This window comes from Sorex araneus, chromosome X (genome assembly GCF_027595985.1).
Source record: "Sorex araneus isolate mSorAra2 chromosome X, mSorAra2.pri, whole genome shotgun sequence".
NCBI classification, from domain to species: Eukaryota; Metazoa; Chordata; class Mammalia; order Eulipotyphla; family Soricidae; genus Sorex; species Sorex araneus.
Window position 1 is genome coordinate 342,475,030 of NC_073313.1, and position 22,159 is coordinate 342,497,188.

At 47.3% G+C, this 22,159-nt stretch overlaps 1 protein-coding gene across 1 annotated transcript in view; it reads left to right on the forward strand.

Annotated features, from left to right (window-relative positions):
- Positions 1–232: 232 nt before the first annotated feature.
- Positions 233–22,159, forward strand: part of RNF144A (ring finger protein 144A) — a 140,762-nt gene continuing 118,835 nt past the window's right edge. The window contains exon 1 of the mRNA XM_055120859.1: positions 233–423. The gene's annotated coding sequence lies outside the window, so the exon portion shown is untranslated. The remainder of the gene's footprint in view (positions 424–22,159) is intronic.

Genomic DNA, 22,159 nt, shown 5'->3' on the forward strand with positions numbered 1-22,159 from the left:
GTCACTTCTCTCCCAATTGGTTCATCTTTCCCTTTCTCATTTGCGTTGTCTGGGAAACCCTCAGAGCCAGGATCCCCGGGACCCGGGGTAGAGGGTTGGGGGGAATGCCTGGGTCCCTTGGCCGGCCTGCGCGGCCCCAGGGCGGGGCGCGGCTCTGACGGCGGGCGGGCGGCAGGGGGCGCTGCGGGCCGGGCGGGGGCGCTCGGGGCCGAGCCTTGGCGCCCCGCGTCTTTGTGCTGCTCGGCCGCCGCCGCCCACTCTCCCCCCGGACGGCCGCGCGCCCCGGCTCGAGGGCGGGCAGGGAATAAAGGGCGGCTGCGAGGCGGGCGCGGGGCGCGGGCGGCGGGCGGCGGGCGAGCACCAGGCGGCCGAGCCCGGATCCGCGTTCTGCGCCGAGTCAGCGCCCCGGCCGCGCGGGACCAGGTGGGTGACGCGCGCGTCCCTTTGTGTGGGCATCACCGCGAGCGGGGCGCGGCCGCGGGGGGCGCCGCGAGGGGCCGGGGCTCGGCCGGCCGGGTCTGGGACCCCCGGCACCCCCTTGCATCCCGCGGGGCTCGGATCCTGGGGACGGCTCTTCGGGTGGGCAACCCCCTGCCCCCTCCACCGTCCCCCTGTTCCCTGCGGCCACTCGGGGACCCGAGAGAGCCGGGGGCGCTCGGGACGAGCCCGGGACCCGGTGCCCTCTGCAGCCGCCTCTCCGGGATGGGGTGCTGGGGCCGCCCGCGGACGCGGCGCGGCGCTCGCCTGGGAAAGGACGGTCCGCGGGGGCGCCGGGAGGCGGCGGGAAGGTCAGGCTGGCGGGAGTTGGCCGGCTGCCTGGCCACCAGCTCCGCGCAGCCCCGCGCCCCGGGGAACTGCGCTGCCCGCCGGCTTCCTCCCCGCCAGCACCAGCCCCTCTCTGCCTGCTAGCTGACGGGTGCTGTGCAGGTGTGTGCGTGTGTGCGTGTGTGCGTGTGTGTGTGTGTGTGTGTGTGTGTGTGTGTGTGTGTGTGTGTGTGTGTGTGTGTGCGCGCGCGTGTGTGGCGGGGAGAGTTCCTTTCGCTTACTCTGCTCTCGGAGCAGTGAGCAATGACTTCCCAGCTGCATGAAACCGCGCGTCCGGGGCTTCAGCCTCTTGGGCAAGCCTGGTTGGAGGCTGCCCAGGGCCCCCCCCCTGCAAAAACCTGGAGGCTTCCAGTGGGAGGCAAACCAGGGTTTACTTTTGGTACCTTAATGATCCCCCACAAACCGGTCGTAGTGGGTCACTCCAGAAGTTTCTTGATTGTCTCCCTGATCCCCCATGACTAATAATGACATCAACAGCAATAATAATAATAATAATAATAAAATAATCCAGTGACCATTGCTAGCTTGGCTTGTCCCAAGCCCAAGCCTGCTGAGAATTGAAATCAAGCCTTCACAGGGACTATTCCCTAGTGGACCCTGTACCTCACCTCTCACAGCAGTTCCGGTTTGTGCTCTGGGAGAGCCAGACCTCCCGCAGTGAAGCAGAGTGTGCTTTCCAGGGACCGCTGCCCACAGACTCTGGGGAGCCTGGCCGTGGGGTGGCCCATGGATCAGTGGTGCTTTGGGTGGGGGTGTGGAGGGTGCACAGAAGGGAACTGGCGATCTCAAATGCTTTAGGAGGACGGAGTACTGATCCAGGCTTGAGGTGGAGCTGGTTGTTTGGAGGTTGTTTGGAGTTGGGGGGTCCTGTGTAGAAAGAACTGCTTAGTCCAGCCGGGTACGAGCTCCAGGTGCAGGTGGGGGAACTTTCCCACACAACTGTGGTCCAAGTGCCCCTCTCTGAACAATCCCTTCCCCTCCCCGGGACCAGAAGGAAACTTGGTGTGAATCACATACTTACAGTGCCTTGTAAATTCGATTTCTTTTTCTCTTTTCCCTGATTTCTTTTTTCTTTTTCTTTTTGGGCAAAAGTGCAAAGACATATGCCCAGTGAGGTCAGATGGGGACAAATAATGACAGCTGTGAGCTCTAGGCTAAGAGTTTGGCAGTGGGCAGTGGTGGTTGGGAAGGAGGAGAGTGAATGGGGGTGAAAACTGTTGTGCAGGGAATAAGGGGGTGTCCTGAGAAGATGGAGCCAGGGGGTTTGGTCAGACCCCCCTTTTTTATCCTTGTGGGCTTCCACCTTCCCCTCAGCAGAGGGTTCTGCATGGATTGAGCTCCGTGTGAGCAAAATGCACTGCAACTAACTCCTTTGAATGGGAGGGGCATTTTCCAGATGCATGAGAACCGGAGGATTAACGCTCATGAGCCTAAAGAGGTCCTGATGCTGAAGTCAGTCGCCTTGAACGGGGAAACTCCAGAGCTGGGGAGCAGAGAGCTGCAGCCTGGCCCATGAGTCAGCCGGCACTGCTGGGGGAGGCACAGATGGGGTTTTTGAAAATTGGGAGCACTTGGAAATTCATTCACTTTGTAAGGGTAAATAAGCACCCGGGGTTGGCCGGTGTGTGACCCACTGCACCCAAATCTTCCCTGCGGCCAGGGTACATCACTCCAGAGACCTCACACACTGTTCAGAGTAGCTGCTGACCTGCACAGGGTGACCAGTCCATGCCTCCAGACAGCGAGACAGAGGCAGGGCCACAAGGCAGGAGCGTGTCACCTGCTTCTCCCCCCGTTGTGGTTCTTAATTAGACCCTATGACCTTCCTGGGTGCACATTTCTCCTCCCTCTTGAGAGCCTCTATCTCCAGGAGGAGAGACCAGAGGCCTGTTCAGGGACTGACTCACATGGTCATCCCACCAGGCACTGTCCCCCACACCCCATGCATTGTGACCTCGAGGACATTGTGGACTCAGAGGACTGAGATGCTCAGGCCAGGCCCATGCAGGGCTGAGGCTGCTGGGTCTGGTTTGAGCTCTTTCAAGTCCTGCCCTTCTTTGTCTCACTGTGCACGGGACCTGAAGAGTGTGGACTTGTCAGCTGCCCTGTTGCCTGATGCTTTGGGACTGCTCAGGATGATTCTGGGACCTCAGACTTTTCCAGGGCATCTGGTCAGACAAGGTGCCCTTAGATTCCTGGGGTGCTTGCCATCAAAGGCAGCCCAAAGGCTATGAATAGAATGGAATGCTGTTCAGGAAGACGAGCCTCTTCCATATTCGCCTGGGGAGCTTCCCTACGTTGGCGAGCCAAGAGCTCCGTTGAAGGTGCCTTTCTTTAAGACGAGTGAAATCATTTGAGGTCATCATTTTCTGGGACCAGCCTGCCTCTCCTTTGTTTCTGCATTACTGACACACACGAATACCTTTTCTTAATTAGATGAAATTAAATGGAAGCAAATGTTCACATACCCGCTGGGGATTAGGGCTGAAGGACAGAGTTTGTACAATGTTCAGATTCAGTTCTGTGACTTTGGGTTGGCCTAAAAGACCTCCAGATTCCTGAAATTTATATATATTAAAAAAGTGCTACTTTAATGGTATTTTCCAGGAGAATCACCATTGCCCAACTAATGAAATGCAAACACGGTAAGGTGTTTCTTCTCTTTCTTTTTTTTTTTTTTTAAGAAAAAATGAAAGTCTTTAAATACTTTCCAAAGAACGGCTTTTCTCAAAAATGATACCTTAAGTGATGGGGCTTTGAAGGGGGTTTCATTCTCTGCAAATCTCCCCCATCCCTTCAGCCCTGGAATCTAATTGCTAAACCGAATCCTGTCTCCTGGGTGGCTTATGAAAAAGCAGAGCAGCGCTTTGAGGAGGAAGTTGACCAACTGAATGCATTGTTTGAGAAGTTCCTGGATGGCATGAAGAAGTTGTCAATTTATTTGATCGTCTCCTCGCTTGGCAGTGGAGAGAGGAAGGCACTGTTTGCATTCATTTAGCATTTCTCATTAGCAAGGTGCTGAGAGGAAGTCTCTGCCTGATGACTGACATTCCATGGATGGCCACACAAGACAAATACTGTCACCGTCTTCAGTTTCCAGAGGAAAGTGAGCAAGAAGCATTCCACTGTACAAGGCCACACACCTGGCCCATGTTGAATCCTGGTGTTGAGCTTAGAGTCTTCTAGAAAAGGGTCTGGTCTGTGACCTTGAGCGAGCTCTCCGCTGGGGTGGCAGCCAGTGCTTGTAGCAGTGGTGCTAACAGTAGCCAGTGTGTGCAGAGCAGGCCAGCAAGGTGAGCAGTCTTCCTGCTGAAGCCAGCGAGGCTGACTGGCACTTGAAGGATGAATTCAAATTAGCCAAACAAATTGGAGAGTCAAGGTCAGATTCTGGGCAAGAAGGAACTGCCTGGATAGGCAGGACCTGCCAGCTCGCACAGTGGGGCTGAGCCAGTTCTCAGAGAACTCTCCCTGTCCCATTTGAAGGTGGGCCAGGCATCTCTTCACAATTCAGATCACGATTCTGGGGTATAACAGTTGCTAGTGACAGAATTTTCACTGTTCTCTTTTGGAGACCGTCTCTACAAGTATTCCCTTCACTGCCTCCCCTACTGCCCTGAGTTCTGCTCTCTGGACCAGAAGATGGGAGGAACCAGTCCTGTGTGGCAATCGCTGATTTTACAATCCAGGAAGATCTTCAAAGTCCCTGAGCTAGACTGGTGACTCCCCAACCCACAACTTAGAGTTGAGAAGCTCCGAGCTGGAAGCTAGTCCAAGGAGGGATGTACTAGCTCTAGGTTTCCTAATTTCTGTTCCCACAGCATTGCTCTGTGGGTAAAAATTGGAGCGCAGAGGCACTGCGGCCTGGGCAAGGACTCCCAGACTAAAAAGTGAAGACTGACAGGGTGTCTCCCAGGAGCAACTGGGTCAACAGGGTTTTCTATCTGTCCAGGGACAACTTTCTAAAATAGGGTTTTTCTTGGATATTTTTGGCTTCCCACAAGCCTGTTTTCAAGCAATCCTTTGGCGCGTCTTTGATTCGGGGGCACTGGCCCCTTAAGGTGAGCTGGAGAGAGGTGCACTGTGCAGACCCACATCTCCGTCTAGCAGACACCTAACGAACTGTCCCTTACTGGAAAACAGGGAATGTGAGAGCTGCTGTTTGGGTCCCACAGACTGGTCCTTGTGGGCTGGTTTGTATGAAGCCATTGCCCAATGCCCCTGAGGGAAGGACAGCCTCTGGCTCAGTGTCCCCTGGTGGTAGACAGGTCAACTACTTCGAGAAGTAGGCAGACTTCTGTGATGGGAGGCATCTTTGTCCTCAAGTTCCAATATTCTCTTAAATGGGTATTCATACGAAAGCCAGAATCAATGCAATTAAAAGTCATTTCCATAGGACACTCCGTGGTCCCCACTCATGCTCCTCACCTTTCTCCCCACTGACCTTGTCACTTCCGTGCTAAGAAACAGAGCTGAGGCAGAAGCAACGGGGGGCTTTTGTTGAGCTTTCCGGAGGCTTCATCCCTTGGCTCCAGCCTGTCTTTCCAGTGCTGATCTCCATAAACAGTCTCTAAATTATGCCCTGGAACGTGCTCCCATCATCTCCGTGCCAAATTCCTAATGATCCCTCCAGGCTCCACACAGACGTTGCTTTTGTCTTAAAGAGATAGAATCCAAAAATGGGGGATCGTGGAGGTCACCTTACCTGGTGCTGGCTGACCCCTTGCAGATGTGGAGAGGAAGCGTGGAGGAAAGGGCCACAGAAGTGCAAACTAGGATGGGGCCAGGCGCCACTATTCAGAGGCTGTGCGCTCTCCCTTCTTTCTCCAGGTAGGGAAGGATCTTTACCATGTGCTTCCCTTGCATTGTTTCAAAACCTGCCATTTCACTTCAACTCTCTAATTTTAGTGACTTATGAACTGCCTTAATTTCCTCTACGCAAGCTTTACAAGGGCAGGGACATGTTCAATTTTGTATTCCCGGTGTACATATCACACTCTTTCCAAATGAAGACTTGTTCAGTGGTTGAATACAAGAGGAACTCTGGAGCAGCTTGTCATTAAGGAGATGGAATTAGAGTTTGCATCCTATATTCCATTACGATGGAGCGCAGCGAGAGACGGGGTTCTTTCTTTGCAAGGTTGGATCACAGTGCTGTGCCACGGGGAAGTGTATGGCGTTGAGCACAGAGGAACTGGGAACATTCCCTGGGCTTGGATCCTGGCAGGGGCTGGGGGTGAAGACTGATGCCTAAAATCCTGGTGGTTTGGAGGAAGACTTTGATAGTCTGGGAGGACAGGTTGTGGTGAAAGCAGTGTCACGGTGGGCCTGCCTGGCGAGAACTGGCTAGGGTGGTCATGTGACTGGGATGAGACAGGAGAAGTGGACCTTTCACCTGGATAACCAGTTCCAGCAAGTGGTAAGGGGCAGTGACCCATGGGGGTGAAGTGTCTGTCCAGCTTGTGTCATGAACTCTGTTGAAGAAATGATCAAAGCAAGTGGGGAGACTTTGAAGAGGGCGCAGGCTGCTGCACTCTGGAGAAGTTATGGGCACTGGCCAGCAGGACTTGCTCTTGGGGTGGTAGGGGTTAGGCTGGTGGTCAGACCCACAGGACAGAGAGTTGAGGTGAGCTTGCCCTGCCTTACGATTCTGGATCTTTCTAAGGGCAGTAAGACTAAGCTGCTAGGGAGATGGTCAGAGCTTCCTGAATGAGTATTTGCCAGGCGAAGCACACTGATGCTGTTGATTCGGATGACCCTTATGTGGAGACTGAATAGTAGCTCCCAGGGTGCTCGGAAGCACATGTAGAGTAATTACAAGTCTGCATCTTCTCTGCCTCTGAGAAATCGGGACTGGAAAGATGGTAGAAGGGTTAAGGCAGTCCCCTTGAGTGCTGTGGTCCCAGGCCCTCAAACATAGTTGGTTGTGACCTCCTGTACTTCCTCAGGACCTAAGTGACAGAGAATGGATTGCTGTGTGCCTGCAGGCCTCCTCAGCCCTCAGCCGTGTTTGGGAAGCTTCCCTCCTCCTCAATGCCACTACTACACCCCCAATCTGTTAAAAACGAAACTCAGAGACCGGAGTGACAGTACAGCAGATAGGGCACTTTCTTGCATGTGGCTGATTTGGATTCTATCCTCGGCACCCCATATGGTCCCCAAGCCTGGCCAGGAGTTATCGCTGCATACAGAGCCAGAAGTAAGCCCTGAACACCGCCAGATGTGACCCAAAAGCTCTCCTCCCTCCAAAAATTAAAACCACCTGTTCCTGAACACAGGGTGCTCAACGATGATGTCAGTTCATATCACTCAAAATTAATAAGGGCAGGTCTCCAAAATGATTTGACTTATGACCCATTTTTAGAAAAATCAACCGTCTTTAAGTGAGCAAATAGAAAGGATCCCAAATTGCACTCCCAAATGCTACTACTGCCGTTCCTGATCATGCTAGCCCCCATAGTGGTCCTTGTATCATTCCCATTTGAAAACACTGATCTAGGTGTGTGCAAGAGCAGCAGACTTGCCGAGACCCGAGGGGCTGGCTGGCGGCTTCCTATAGAGCACATCAGGAAACTAATAGTCCCATCAATTCATTTTTCCAGGTGGCCCCAATGCTTCTTGGAAATCCATGCTGTGTCCAATAATGGTCCCAGGACAATGGAATAAATTAGCTTCCAGAAGACTGTCAGCATTTGAATTAGCTGGCGGAATGTTGTTTCTTTCTTCTTTATCACTTGCAGCCATTGAGACACTCCTTGGCCCTGGTGGGGATGACACAGAGCGAGCTGTGTGGTAGAGCTCACAGTACTGTTCCCATTGTGTGTGTCCATGAAGCATGAGCCACGGGCCTTGAGAGCTGATGCATTCTGGTGGCTAAAGGCCACACAAGGGTGATCGTGGCTCATAGTGATGAGAGAATAATATCCTTATTACTTTAGCAGAGAAGGCAGGAGCGGGGAGGGACTCAAAGAATGACCTCTGTTTTGTCTTCTCTTCCCTATTCCCAGTCTTGCTCCTTGATAACTTCTCTTCCCAGTTGTTCCCTTGCTTCGGGGTGATGTTATGGGCTGCATGCTTGTGTCCTGGAAAATCCATGGGTGGTGATCAAATCTCCAAAGAGTTGGTATTTGGAAGTGGGACTTTGGAAGGTGACTAAGTCACAAGAGTAAAGCCCTTGGGAAAGGGGTTTGTGCCCCAATGAAGGAGACCCAGAGAACCCCTCGCCCTTCCTTCCATGAGAGGAGACAGTGAAGAGAAGTTGTTTTATGGGCCAGGAAGCTGATCATCACCAGACATATGATCTGTTGATGCTTTTTTGTTTTTTTAGTTGGGGGCCACACCTGGCAGTGATAGAGAGCTCTTCCTGCCTTGGTGCTTGGGGATTGCTCCTCCTGAAGCTCAGGGGAACATCTAATACCAGGGGTTGGACTTGGGGCTTCTGCTCGCAAAGGGTGTGCTCCAGCCTCTTGCACTCTCGTGGTGGCTTCCAGAGTCTTGAGACTTCTCTCAGTCTCCAAAAAAATGATTTTAGGGTATAATCCCCGGCACCATGAATGTCCCCTGAACCCACCAGGAGAGTTCCCTGAGGAGAGAGCCAGGAGTAAGCCCTGAGCACCATTTGCTGTGGCCCCATTAAACAATTTTTTAAAAAAGTATCAAAAAAATGAATCGTGTTGGAATTTTTGGCCACTGTAATCCCAATGGAATAAGAAAGGGGAAAGTGGCCTTTAAATTGTCAAGTTGGAGCATATGGGACATAGTATGAATCACACCCTGATCATTTGCAGTATCCTAATGAAGTCCCCTCCACAGGTACTGAGGGTACCTTCGGCGTAGTTTGGGGGTGGGGAAAGAGTTTAACCCGCACTGTACACATCAGCAGTTCTAGGTATATATTTTTATGTTACTACATATTTGAGCAAAGAATGATGTGAGCAAGTAGACTTGGGATGTAGGCGGGGGGTGGGGGCGGCTTTGCTGCCGCTACTCTGTGGTGTTCTTAAAAAACCAGGTTCTCCTCACTTTCCCCAGCACCCTGAGCAGGCTCCATGGCCCTAACGCTGCTTGCCCCATGGCTGCAGAGGCTTGCTCTGAGTTCTAATACCCATCTGTGTTTGAGGCAGCAAGAGAGAAGTCGGTGCCAGCTACGTCCATCCCTTTCTGTGAGGAGAGACAGACTTTTCCGAGAGTGCCTGACCTTCTCTCTCTGTATCTCCTACAGAAGCCAGAGCTGGGGCTGGGGAGTTGATGAGGTCAGAGGCTGCAGGAAGGAGGAGGATGACCTAGAGAGGACTGGGTATCCCACTCTGGTAACTCTGAACCAGTTGGGCTTTAATAAATTGCTTTTGCAGCTCGCATCTGCTCTTCTAGTTTGGGAAAACTGAGGGTGTCTCCCAGATACCGCCCCAGACACCCACAGACAATTCTCAACCTGCCAAAGCTAGAATTTCAGTGTGAGGGTCTGTGGGCTGGAGAGACAGGAGGGGAGGTAAGGGTTACCACAGATGCCATGGCCCTCATTTAAATTCCTGGCAAGGGGGTCACTATTGAACAAATAGCCAGGAACAGGCCTTAAAAACCACGAAGGTTGGCCCCAAACTCCTCCAAAAACCCAAACCAACTCCCTCATTCCCCCAGAAATGGAAGGGCCCAAGGATGTGGTGTTTTTGGGCCTTGTGGGACTTGTAGAAGACAGCTGGCCACCAGGACTGTGCCCAGTGATGCTCAGGGGGCCATGTGCTTTGGGGTATTGAACTAGGGTTAGCCACATGCAGCTGTATGTTCTCTCTTAACCCCTCTTCTCTCTCCTTGATGCTTCACCTACACTTCTTTGAAAGGCATGCCTCCATGCCTGATGAGGTGCCCATCCATGTGCACGTGGTTAAAGTATTCTTTTGTTGTGGCAATCTAGTGTAAGCACAGCAGAGTCTCCATGAACCTTTGTAAGTTTGGGTGTGGTAAGAGTGAGAAATTCATAATGCGGTCTTTTCCATTTATCTCGTGAGCACCCGACACTGGGTGAAGCACACAGTAGGTATGTGACAGATATTTGTTGAATTTAGCTGACACCTTTTTCCTTCAAAGACATTTCAGATTCTCAGTCTCATTTTTCATTGTTTTGTGTGTTTTGGCAGCAGCTTCTTGGTACAGAAGATTCAGGGCAGGTTCAGGATTAGGTATATGGGAGGTGAGTTAAAAAAGGAAGACAGGGGGCTGGAGCAATAGCACAGTGGGTAGGGCGTTTGCCTTGCACGCGGCCGACCCGGGTTCGATTCCCAGCACCCCATATGGTCCCCTGAGCACCGCCAGGGGTAATTTCTGAGTGCAGAGCCAGGAGTAACTCCTGTGCATCACCGGGTGTGACCCAAAAAGAAAAGGAAAAAAAAAAAGGAAGACAGGTCGGGGGAGTCTTCTCTACAAGGTAGTTTCATCAACTGGGCAGTTATTAATCTTGGAGACTTGTTGTTTTGGGGTGGGCGGGGTGGGGTGAGACTCATCTCACTGTGCTCTGGACTTACTCCTGGCTCTGTATTCAGCCATCACTTCTAGAGGGCTCAGAGAAGTGTATGAGGGTCCAGGGAGCAACCTGAGTTAGGCACATGCAAGCTATTGCCCTGCCTGTTGTACTAAAGCTTCAATTCTTAATCTTGGAGACTTCTGGCTTCTGAAATATATATATATATATATATATATATATATATATATATATATATATTCCAATTTCATTCTGGTAAAAAGCCTAAGCTGGAACAGGAAGATCCCTTTCATTCCAACAATATGGCTTACTCCAAATTTCATCTGTTTGTGAGTCGCTCAAAATTTAAGGCTCAGGCACACCTAGAAGAGTTGATTTGGTTCCATGCTATAGCACAATAAAGCACATCACATCATTTATTTTTTTTTTTGTTTCCTGGTGCATAGAAAAGTTCTATGTAACTTACGATTTTGTAGTCTGTTAAGTGTGCAATAACATAATGTTGACGAAAAGAAAACCAATGTATATGCCTTAATTAAATGTGATAAAGACACAGAGGGAACACATGCTTTTTGGAAAAAATGGCACCAAAGCAATACACGCTTGCCACGATTCTCAAATTGGTAAAAAAAACACAGTACATCTGAAAAGCACAATAAAGCAAATGACAAGAAAACAAGCCATGCCTGCCCAAAGTGTTTAATATGCTCCGTGGTGATTTATGGGGCTCCCACCCTAAGCCAGGTACCAGGCTATGAAACAGGCAGCTGTGAATAAAATACTCTCAGGAGGAAATGTTTTCACTGTTTTTCAGCGAATGTGCTGTTCTGGCCGTGGAATGGCCTAGGCAAACGGATCTTATCTGCAGAGACTCTAATCGCTTCTGGGGACACTTTCCCTTTGGCCAGCAGCCCTGCTTCCTTGACAGTGACCTTGTTTTCTCTCCGTCGCTGGCTATGTGCAGTGAGTGGGCCCAGTCCTTCTGCAAGAGGATGTGGAAACCACGAATCCAGTCCTCGGGCCCTATTCTGCTGGCGCGGCTGATAAGCCTGTGTGTTCACGGGCTTTTATCTTTGGGAGCAGGACTGTCTCCCTGCGCAGCAGTACCAAACAGGCAGAGGGTAATGGGCATCAGGGCTTGGCTGTTGGGAGATAGTCTCTGCCCTACGGGGCTCATGAATGCTTGATCCATGACTGGTCTCCAGGGAGAGCTGCCCGGAGTGTAGACGCTTTGGGTTTTGAAGCTGTCATGAGACAAACAACTCTTAGGAATAACAATTTTCTTGATTCGTGTTGAAATGATTTTATTTTGCGTTTATTCTCTTTTTTTTTTTTTTTTTTTTTTTTTTGCGTCACACCCGGCGATGCACAGGGGTTGCTCCTGGTTCTACACTCAGGAATTACTCCTGGCGCTGCTCAGGGGACCATATGGGATGCTGGGATTCGAACCCGGGTCGACCGCGTGCAAGGCAAACGCCCTACCCGCTGTGCTATCGCTCCAGCCCCTTCTCTTTTTTTTTTTGAATTTTGGGTCACACCCGGTGATGCACAGGGGTTCCTCTTGGCTCTGCACTTAGGAATTACTCCTGGCAGTGCTGGGGTGACCATACGGGATGCTGGGAACCGAACCCAGGTTGGCCACGTGCAAGGCAAACGCCCTACTCACTGTGCTATTGCTCCAGCCCTTGCCTTTATTCTTAAAATTAATTTTTCTTGCCTTACCTTCAAGAGTACGTGAATAACAGAGAATTTAAAAATTACGTATGAAACTAGTGTTTTACCCTGAGACTGATGGTCCTGAGCAGAGAGTTCACCCCAGCCCTCCAATTACTCAACATTCCACTGGAAATCTATTTTCTTTAAACAAAACAAGCTGAGTGCCAAAGTGCCCCCTGCAATTGCTTTCAAGGCAACTACTGCTCCCTTGGATAGTTCCAGTGTCCTTCCCTCTGCAGAAGTGGTGTGGCCCACTTTGGAAACAACGATTTAGAGAGTTGTTGAGACATCATTAAGAGCTCGTTGGAGCTCTTTCCCCTTCTAGAGGACCTGCTGGCTCCGGAGATACAGAAACCAGCGCTCCCCCATGGACTGTCCAGGAGCATGTCTAGTCTGGATTCTGGCTCAGGTTTCACTCTCACTAGCCAGAGTATGTCTTCTCCAGTGGCCAGGATGCTGCCCACGTTATCTCCTTCTGGTACCCTCTATTCTGCAGCTATTCGAAGTCAACTCTAAACCGACTCAACGTGATTCTAATCCTCAGTGTCTTTGGGCTTAAAATTCTGGGGAGGTGCCTCCTAGAAGTATTCTAGGAGCCCAGTTCTTGCGGCCAGTCCTGGTGATCCCTAGTGAACTGGGCTGGCTGGTTCAAGGCTAGGTTCAACAGCCGGATGCTGCTTGGTCCAGCAGTCCTGGAGGCTTCCAGGGTTGCACCAGCGGCGGCGGTGCTCAGAGATCAGCAGAGGCCATGGCCAGCAGACCCGTGGGGCTCCAGGGCTGCGCATGAGGTGCTGGGTGGTCAGTACTGGGGATCCAGCTCAGGTTCTTGTGTATGCCAGGGATGTGTTCCTGCCCTCTGGCCTTGAATGTGCGTGTTTCTCCACCTGCCTTTGAGTGTTAGTCATGCGTATCTCCTTAATCATCTGCATATCAGGACTGGATGAGAGACTCTGCCTCTCCATGCACTCTGCACCTGAGGGCTGTCTGAGTCAGCTTCTCTGGGTGGAGTCTGAGAACACTTAGAGTTCACTTCCAGTTACTCAGTCCTTTCCCCATTTCCCCCCATTGCCAAGTGTTTCTGCTGCATCTGAGAGACTTTTCTATGCATTAGTTTTTAAAGCAGGGTGAGGGTTTGTACTACCCCTGGTGGTACCCGAGGGTTCTTACTGGTTCCCTGCTCAGGAGTGACCTTGTGGTGCTGAGGGGACCTCATGCAGACCGAGGGATTGAACTGGGGTTGGCCACATGCAAAGCAAACACCTTACTTCCTGTACTGTCTCACTGGTTCTTTTCATCCTTGACTGGTTGCATTCCTTGCTGCCCTTTCTTCTGGTAGTTCTGGATGTCCCAGAGGGTCCCAGCATTGCCTGCTTTTTTTCCTGCATCCTTGCCTCCGCTCACTTTTTCCAGAGGAGCCCGAGCTGTCTATGATTCCTTATGCAATATCCCCTTCCTGCCGCTCCCCCGAGCTCTGAGTGGTCTCTGCAGGCCTCACCCTGTCCGTCCGTGATCTGCTCTGGCATTTTGCAGATGATAAGGGATAGCGCCAACATTCTTGTACTCCCTGGACACTACAGGCACAGCGCCTAAGCTTGTGGGCTTGCCCAATGGAGTGATTTCAAAATCCCAAAATAAGCATTAGCTTTAAAGTCTTAAAAATTGGAATTGATCTTCACTCTAGCATATTTTGTGTCATGTAAACAGCTATATAGTTATTTATGAAAGACGTTATATTAATTTAACATAGAATCGTACATTCTCACAAACATGCAGTATGATTTATGTTCTAACTTGAAATGAGGTGTCACTCTTTTAGCTATTTTTTTTTTTACATTCCATGTCAAATATTTAAATGGTTTCCTGTTTGACATGATGCAAAGGGAGGTCTCTGGAAATTCAACATGTCTGAGGTCACATTGAGCCCCCACAAACTTCCTTGTTCTTTCCTACTCTCCCTGACAGTTACAAGTAAGACTCATGCTTGCACCCGTATTTGAAACTCTATTGAGGGGGTGAATATATGGCGGGCTGGACTCTTGAAGGAAAGGGGTACACGTTACTCATAACTAAATTCCCAGCATATGGAACTTTTTGAGGGTGGTGCACTGCAGTGGTGGTGTACGCCACCAGGCTCACACCAAGCAGTGCTGGTGAGGTCATCTGGTGCTGGCGATAGAATGCATCTCCACAGACCCAGAAAGTTTGGACTGACTTCACTACAGTTCAAGAAAAAGAAATGTTAGGTTATGCCTGAAGGCGGTTGCTTGCTTTTTCTGAAGCGCCAGCACATGGTGGTTTTTAAAAACCACTGACATCAGTAAACTGACCCCAAGATTTTTGACTTCAACCCTTATCTGAGCTGCTACTTAAAAACAAACATCTGGAAGCTACACGTGTACTTTGCATGATTTTAGTTTAACTTATATTCATATCACCCTCTGTAGTGACTTTACAGATGGTAGTGATAACACACTTATCTGAAAAGCAGTTCACTTTCACCATAAAAAAACCATTGAGTGATAATAAATAGGTTGGGTGGGAAAGATAAAGATTTTCTTGCCAATATGAAATTATTCTTAATTTTTCTCCAAGAGAAATCAGTTGAGTACCATTTGCTAATATGGTGAGAGGGTTTCTGCTGCAGAGTAGACAGTATTTAAATATAGACCATGTTGGCACAGTAGGAGGGATGAGTAGCCCTGAATTGGCTGGAGGTGGAGAGATGGGGGGAGGTGGTTTCGGATTATTTTTCACTTGCAACTCTGTGATTATTTCAGACAGTCACACTTTGGGACTTTCGCTCAAGGATATGATACCCAGTGTGGAGGAAAAGGAATGTTTTATTCTCAAATGCTTTTTAAGGTTGGATAAAATGAAACAAGTAATGGCCACATGGAAAACATCTAAATATCGTTAAATAAATATGATGCTCTAATTAGATAAGATTTTTGGAGCCTGTGGACATGCGAAGATGTTTACAATATATCATTAAGTGACAACAATAATAAGACAAAATTGTGGTACAGTATGGGTATAAACATGAAAAATATGCTGAAAAAAATTCTCACAAGGCTTTTAATGGGTTTTTCTTTTATTTTTTATTGGGGCTACACTTATTTTTTTTTATTGTTTCTGTTTTACAATGATAGTTGTAAATTCTTCTCCCCAAGACTGACATTTTATTATTTCACATGCAGTGAATATAAACATCACCCAATTAATTAAAATCACCTGTGTCTCATTTTGCTAGAGCGGGTTTGAAGACAAATGCATAATGAGCAAAGAAAAAAAAACCCTTCTGTTATTAATAAATAAAACAAAACAATACACATAGTTGTCCTAAAGGAGTGTTCTTTCAAGTATATTTATTTCTGCAGCTCTGAGCAATGACAGCGAAGGCCAGAATGGTAATAGTGTGACCCGCTGAGTTCTTGCCATGTCAGGGCCATCTTTGTGAAACTCTTTGAGCTGAATGCAGCCAGGCTGCAGGGACAGGGCCTGGAATTTTGCACCAGACTTAGAACCCACCTGGAACTTCTATATACTAGAACCTCTTTGTAAATGTTCCCATTCTAGTAATCTAGAACTTGAGAGCAGTAATGGGTTACTTCCTTCTGGTGGATTCTCTGAGGATTAAATCAGGTAGGCATAAGATGCTTTGAGATAGGGCGTGCTGCCTGAGCCCATGTGCTGCTTGTGCCCACATGGCCCAAGCACATGTCGCCTGAGGTCCGAGTCTCCCCTCTTGAGATGTGTACTTTTATGCTTCCATATCTAATGCTGGGGGGTATGTAGACTCACTCTCTGCCTTTGGAGAAGTGTGTGTTCCCCCCCCCCCTTTTTTTTTAATTAGTGAGTCACCATGAGGTACAAGAAATGTGAAGTGGAGCAAGGAAAGTCTCTTTAACAAATGGTGCTGGTAAAACTGGACAGCTATGTGCAAAAAAAAAAAAAAATGGGCTCAGATCTAACACCTAACACCATGTACAAAAATCAGATCAAAATGGAGTAAAGTCCTCAACAGTAGACCAGAGTCCATAAAATACATTGAAGAAAAGGTTGGCAAAACCCTCCATGACATTGAAGCTAAAGGTATCTCCAAAAATGGCATACCAGTGGCCAAGCAAGTGAACACAGATAAACAAATGGGACTATCTTAAACTAAGAAGCATTCTCTCTCGAGCACGTCACTTTGTCCCTTTCTCTCTCCTTCCCCTACCAAAAAACCTCCAAATAAAATCAGTCTTTACTTAAAACTAAACAAACAAAAAAACACTTAAGATCCACCCAAAAGCAGATCCACAAATAACCCTATGGAATTGGCTGGGCAGCAGAGGGGAGCTATGAGGAAGTGGGGAGCAATCTGAAAACTGGGGCAGTCACTGCCTGGTACATCCAATTCTGTCTTGAATCCATTTTCTGTTGAATAAAAACAAAAAGAGAGATATTTAGATAGATAGACACTGTTCACTGATCCAGAAAAAATGAGGCATGTTTGACTCTTCAGAGTTGTTATTATTTTCTCCAGATTTCAAGAAAGAAAGCACAGCCTATGTGAAACAGTGTCCTATATCCTCTTTTCCCTCTGTACGTGCCTGCAGTTTTGTTTTGAATTGTTAGTGAGTATGCTGGCAAATCCTGGTATTGGACACAGCGGTTCATGGCTTGCCGTCTTTTCATACTGACTCCTCGTTCGGTCTATGGACACATCTTAACGTTCACAATTTTAACCTGACTGGATATTTGTCAATAATATTGATCTTTCAGGGAACCAGCTGTCGCTTTTGTTGGCTCTCAGTTTAGGATTTTATTGAATTCCCTGTCAATTTTGTATCTTTTCTTCTGTGTGATTTAGGCTTCAAAGGCCATTTTTGATCTAGTTTCCAAATGAAAATTTAAAATGTTGATTTTCTTCATACAGTGTATGCATTTTATTTATTTATTTATTTATTGGCTTTTTGGTTAGCAATGCTCAGGGGTTACTTCTGTCTCTGCACTCAGGAATTACTCCTAGCAGTGCTTAGAGGACCATATGGGATGTGGGGATCGAAGTGGGATCTGTCTCATGCAAGGCAAACACCCTACCCACTGTACTTAGGTTCTGTCTCCCCCCCACCCCCCCATCTGCCCCAACATATGTATTTTAATGCTACACATTTCCTTGTGAGCTCTTCTTTTGTTTAATTCTACACATTTAAAAATCCTTACAAAATTTATTCTATTTATGTATTTTTGGTTATTGTTCATCTGGACTGGAGTGATAGCACAGCGGGTAGGGCATTTGCCTTCCACTCGGCCAACCCAGGTTTAATTCCTCTTGGAGAGTCCGGCAAGCTACCGAGAGTCTCCCATCCGCATGGCAGAGCCTGGCAAGCTACCCGTGGCTTATTTGATATGCCAAAACAGTAACAAGTCTCACAATGGAGACATTACTGGTGCCCACCAGTAACGGGATGACAGTGCTACAGACAGTGCTACAGTGTTCATCTTGAAACTTGCCTTTTCGGGGGAGAGTCTAGGTTTTATTTAAAACCATGGTGTTTAGTCTATAGATATTTGAGAAGTTTTCAGCAGTATTTCTGTGATTGAATTCTAGTTTATTGCCAATGTGATACGAGAGCATACCTTGTACACTTTTAAGATGATTTTTTTTTTCATTTTTGGGTCATACCTGGCGATGCACAGGGGTTACTCCTGGCTCTGCACTCAGGAATTACCCCTGGCGGTGCTCAGGGGACCATATGGGATGCTGGGATTTGAACCCGGGTCGGCCGAGTGCAAGGCAAACGCCCTACCCGCTGTGCTATCTCTCCAGCCCCTTTTAAGATGATTTTTAAGGTCTAGGAAGACCCACTGGAACTAGAGGAATCTTTTTGCTGTTGAATGGAATATTTTGTGTGCTAAGTAGATCAAGTTGATTGTAAGCTGTTCAATCTTCAACCGATTTTCTGCCTGCTAAATCTGTCATGCTAAAAAGAGGGACGAAATGCTCAACGATAATAGTGGGTTTTGTCTATTTTCTCCATCATGTCTGTCAGTTTTTACTTCTATATTTTTTAAAGCTGAGGGGAGGGTTGAGCACGTGTTTGGTATACAGGAGACCCATATTCAAACTCAGCACTTCCTGGTTCCTCCCACCCATAGTACCCCCACACCTCCTTACCAGAGATGACCTTCAAACACATTTTTTAAAAATTGTACCTTAATTCTTCTTAAAATTCTACAAAGAAATTGTTTTCTAAGTTTTTAAAAGCTGTTGTTAAGGTTTTTCTCACCATTCCCTGGGATAATGCCTCTTCTCTACCACACTACTCATTTGGGTGCCCTTTTCGGGGTACACAGCCAGGCAAATCAATTAATTCTTTGTAAGCAGGGTTAAATCTAAGAATCAACTTCATTTTTATGAGTTATCTCTTAGAATTAAGAATTACGGTAGAATTAACCAAATGACTTTCTTCACAAGATAATAAAAATGATTTAATCAGTGCAGTGGCAGTTCATGAGGCAATGGATTTTCTCCTTTTCTATAATTTGAGAAATATCTCCTTGGCTGAAGAATGATTTTTATTTTCCTGTGGAGGAGACAAATGTGAAATATAAGGAACAACAGGATAAGTCTAAAGTGATGTCCACGGGGCCCTCTGTCCTCCTGTGTGCGGGACGATTAGTAGACAATGACTGTAAACAGAGAATGCTTTATGGAAGCTAGACAAGACCCCTATTCATATTAAAGTCAAACGAGTCCCACATGCAGAAAACCTCCACTTAGAGTGACTGCAGAAGCATCAATGCGTGGAGCTATTCTGAGGTTTCAAATGACAACTTGCAATTTCAGCAGCGACTAGGAGGCAATTCTCCACTGGAAATTAGAAGATTGAAGAGAAGCAGAGGGTTTGCCTTTTGTAACCCTTTTGTGATCATTTGTGGAAGGAATTGTAGGTAAGTGGGAGGTTCTGTCCTCATGATTAGTATTTTGTGTTCATAAATAATTGACAGAGTGAATACCTACTCCTTATTAAGAAGGAGAGAGACCTACCAGGAGATTGAGAAAGAAGGGATAGTATCCATTAATTCTGTTCCTAGATGGGTATCAGAATAGCCCCATTGTAATACTTTTCTTCAGGGAATCAGAAATGAAAAGCCGTGGGGTCTTTCTGTGAAATTTTAATTCAGTTTTACAACATGATGTTTTTATGAGATTATTTGTGAACCAAAAGACATATCTATATATGTATATATAAAATTTTCGGTCGATGTGTGTAGTATCTTCTTAGTGAAATATATGTTATATATTTCAATATATATTATATATCATATAGGTGAAATATATAATAAAAATCTTAGCATATAAAATATAAAGTTATAAATGCAGAAAGTAAAATAAAATCTTCAGTAAGGAATAAATGAACAGTAAAATTTGTTTAAGTTGAGGTGATTAAGGCAAATTTTATTTGACATTCACAAGAAAACTTGAGAATTTAAGGGCCAGGGAGATGGTCCAGTTCAGGGCACCTGTCTTACGCATAGCTGACTTGGGTTTGACCTCCAGATTCCCTATGGGCCCTCAAGCCTCACCAGGAGTGATCCCTGAGTGAAGAACCAGGAGTAAGCCTGACTTACCAAAACCCAAAAGTAAAAACAAAAGGAAACTGATTTTATAACTTGCATGCTAAAAAAGTGACTGTTTTGTGCATGTCTTTTTATTTTCTTATCTCAGACATTTTTTCATACCAATAACTGCATCCGTCTCATTTTCCATGTACATGGATGGCACCATATTGTTTATTTAGCTGTCTCTAGACTAATTTTTCTCAGCCTCTCTGGCTGTGGGGCCTTTCAAAACTTGCTTCCTTTGCTTCCTTTCTGTGGTCACTTTATCTTACTGGTTGTCCCTATAGTATTGTGCCATGTCCCCACCCATCCCACATTTTTTGGGTCCCTTGGAATATACTGAGTAGATATTTGATTGAGAAGTAACTGCTTTGGCAGGATATGTCAATAACTTTCTAGCTCTTGTTCTTGTGAAGAATGCTATTACGTATTAAGATATTTTCACTATTTATTTATAAATGCTTTGGATAGCATATGTGCATTCTCATTTTATTTACTTTCTTTGTGTTTGTTTGGGGTCATACCCATCTGTGCTCAGGGGACAATATGGGGTGCCAGGAACCAAATTCGGGTCGGTGGTGTGCAAGGCAAGCACTCTCCCTGCTGAACTATCGCTCCAGCCCCAATGTGCACAGTTTATATTTCGAACTATTCCCAAGTCACATTCTAAAATCTCCTCCATTATTATAACAACTTAAGAAAAAAAAAAGAACTAGGGAGATAATTTAGAAGCCATGGTTGCATTTTTGCCTGAGCACGGCCCAGGTTTGGGTTCTCAGTCACACAGATTCTCGAAGCACACTGAGTATAATTTTGGAGACTCGGAGACCGCTGAGTGACCCTGGTGACCCTAGTATTACTGGATCAAAGTATTTATAGAGTGGCCATGTGTTCTTGAACATTACATGGAAGTGACCTGATCCCCTCATATCTCAAGTAACTGAAAGTTCCCATCCTACCGCTCAACAAGGGTTGAGGGTTGGTTTTATTTTTGTATTTTGGTGCCATGCTCAGCAGTGCTGGGGATTACACCTGGCTCTGAGCTCCAGGTTTCTCCCAGGCACTCAGGATGCCTGGAATCAAGCCAGGACCCCCTGCAAACAAAACAGGTGCTCCAGCCTATTGAGCTCTCTCAGCCCCTGTGCATATTGAGCTTTTATTCAGTAGTACTTAATGGTTAACTACTGCTGATCTGAAAGGCAAGATAAGACATTTTTAACTCCATCTCCTTAAAGGTGAGAGACAATGTTTTTTCATATGCTAATTGTGATCTATTTGCATTCTTTACTGATTTTTCTATTGCACTTTTTATAGATTGTTTTTCCTTTCTCAATTAGAGGTATCCTTTTGCGGGGGCGGGCTATGGGGGAGCTCTTAGCCCTGCAGTGTCAGGGATAGGACATAGGTTGGCCAAATGCAAGGCAAGTGCCTCATCCCTTGTACTATCTTTCCACCTCCCATCCCCACCACTACTCTTTTTACTTTGAGCTTCTTCTTTTGAATCATCTTGCTTGTCCAAACACCCGTTCCCAGAAGGCCCAGCTATACTGAAGATAGACTTGAAGCCCCACTGCGATGGCCATCCTCTCTCCGGACAGCAGTCTCCCTCTGCTGGGTCTGTGAATATTTCTGCCTTACTGGCTCCCGGCTTACTCCTTTTCCTGCCATCATTCCCACCCAGAGAATCCCAAGTCCAGTTTAACCCAGAGCCTCCTGCTGTGCCTGGCCTCTGAGCAGCAGAGGGGGAGATGGAAGAACTCTTGGTTTTACACCTTTGCCGACTGCTTGGTTTTAGGGCCCCCAGCAGTTGTTGGCAGGCCTCGGTTTTGGAAAAATGTGCCTTGAGGTTTGTAATCCCTGACCTCTCACTCCCTGGCTGATTCTTATGTGCAGATGTCGTTGGGTGTGTGGGGGAGGATGAGGACTCCTGACTCGTTTTTGCTTCCTTCCCATCCCTTTGACACCCACACCTGGTTGTGCTCATGTGTTCTGCAGTTACCTGCTTGTAGACACAGATGGCTTGTCACAGGGCCACCCGTTTACCTCTTGTAAATGCCTGCGGTCAGCAGAACAGTTGGCTCCTGGAGGATGAGACACCTATCACGGGATGTCACCTGGAAACTGCTTTGCCACATCTCCTTTCCTCCCTGCTCCTCCGGCCTTCCACTCTCTAGGCCTCTCTTGTTCCTTCCTTGCTTTCATTCTGCCCTCAGATGCTTTTAAATCTGTGTGGGTTCTAACTTCAGACTGCTCTGGTCACCACTTACTTCTCTGAGCATCCAGGCCCATTTCTCTACCTCTCTTTATCTCCCTTTGCCTCCTTTCATTCAGATTTTGCTTGCAGAACATGCTAAGAAAATTGCTTTTGTTTTTCTTTATTATACTGTTTATTTCCTTATTTTATTATACTTTTATTTCTGCTATGTCTATATGATTTGCATATATGTCTATACACATAGACAGAACAAAGTATATATCTGTATGTGTCACAAAGTTCTTAGGAATCACCCTTAATAATTATTCTCCTAAGACTTA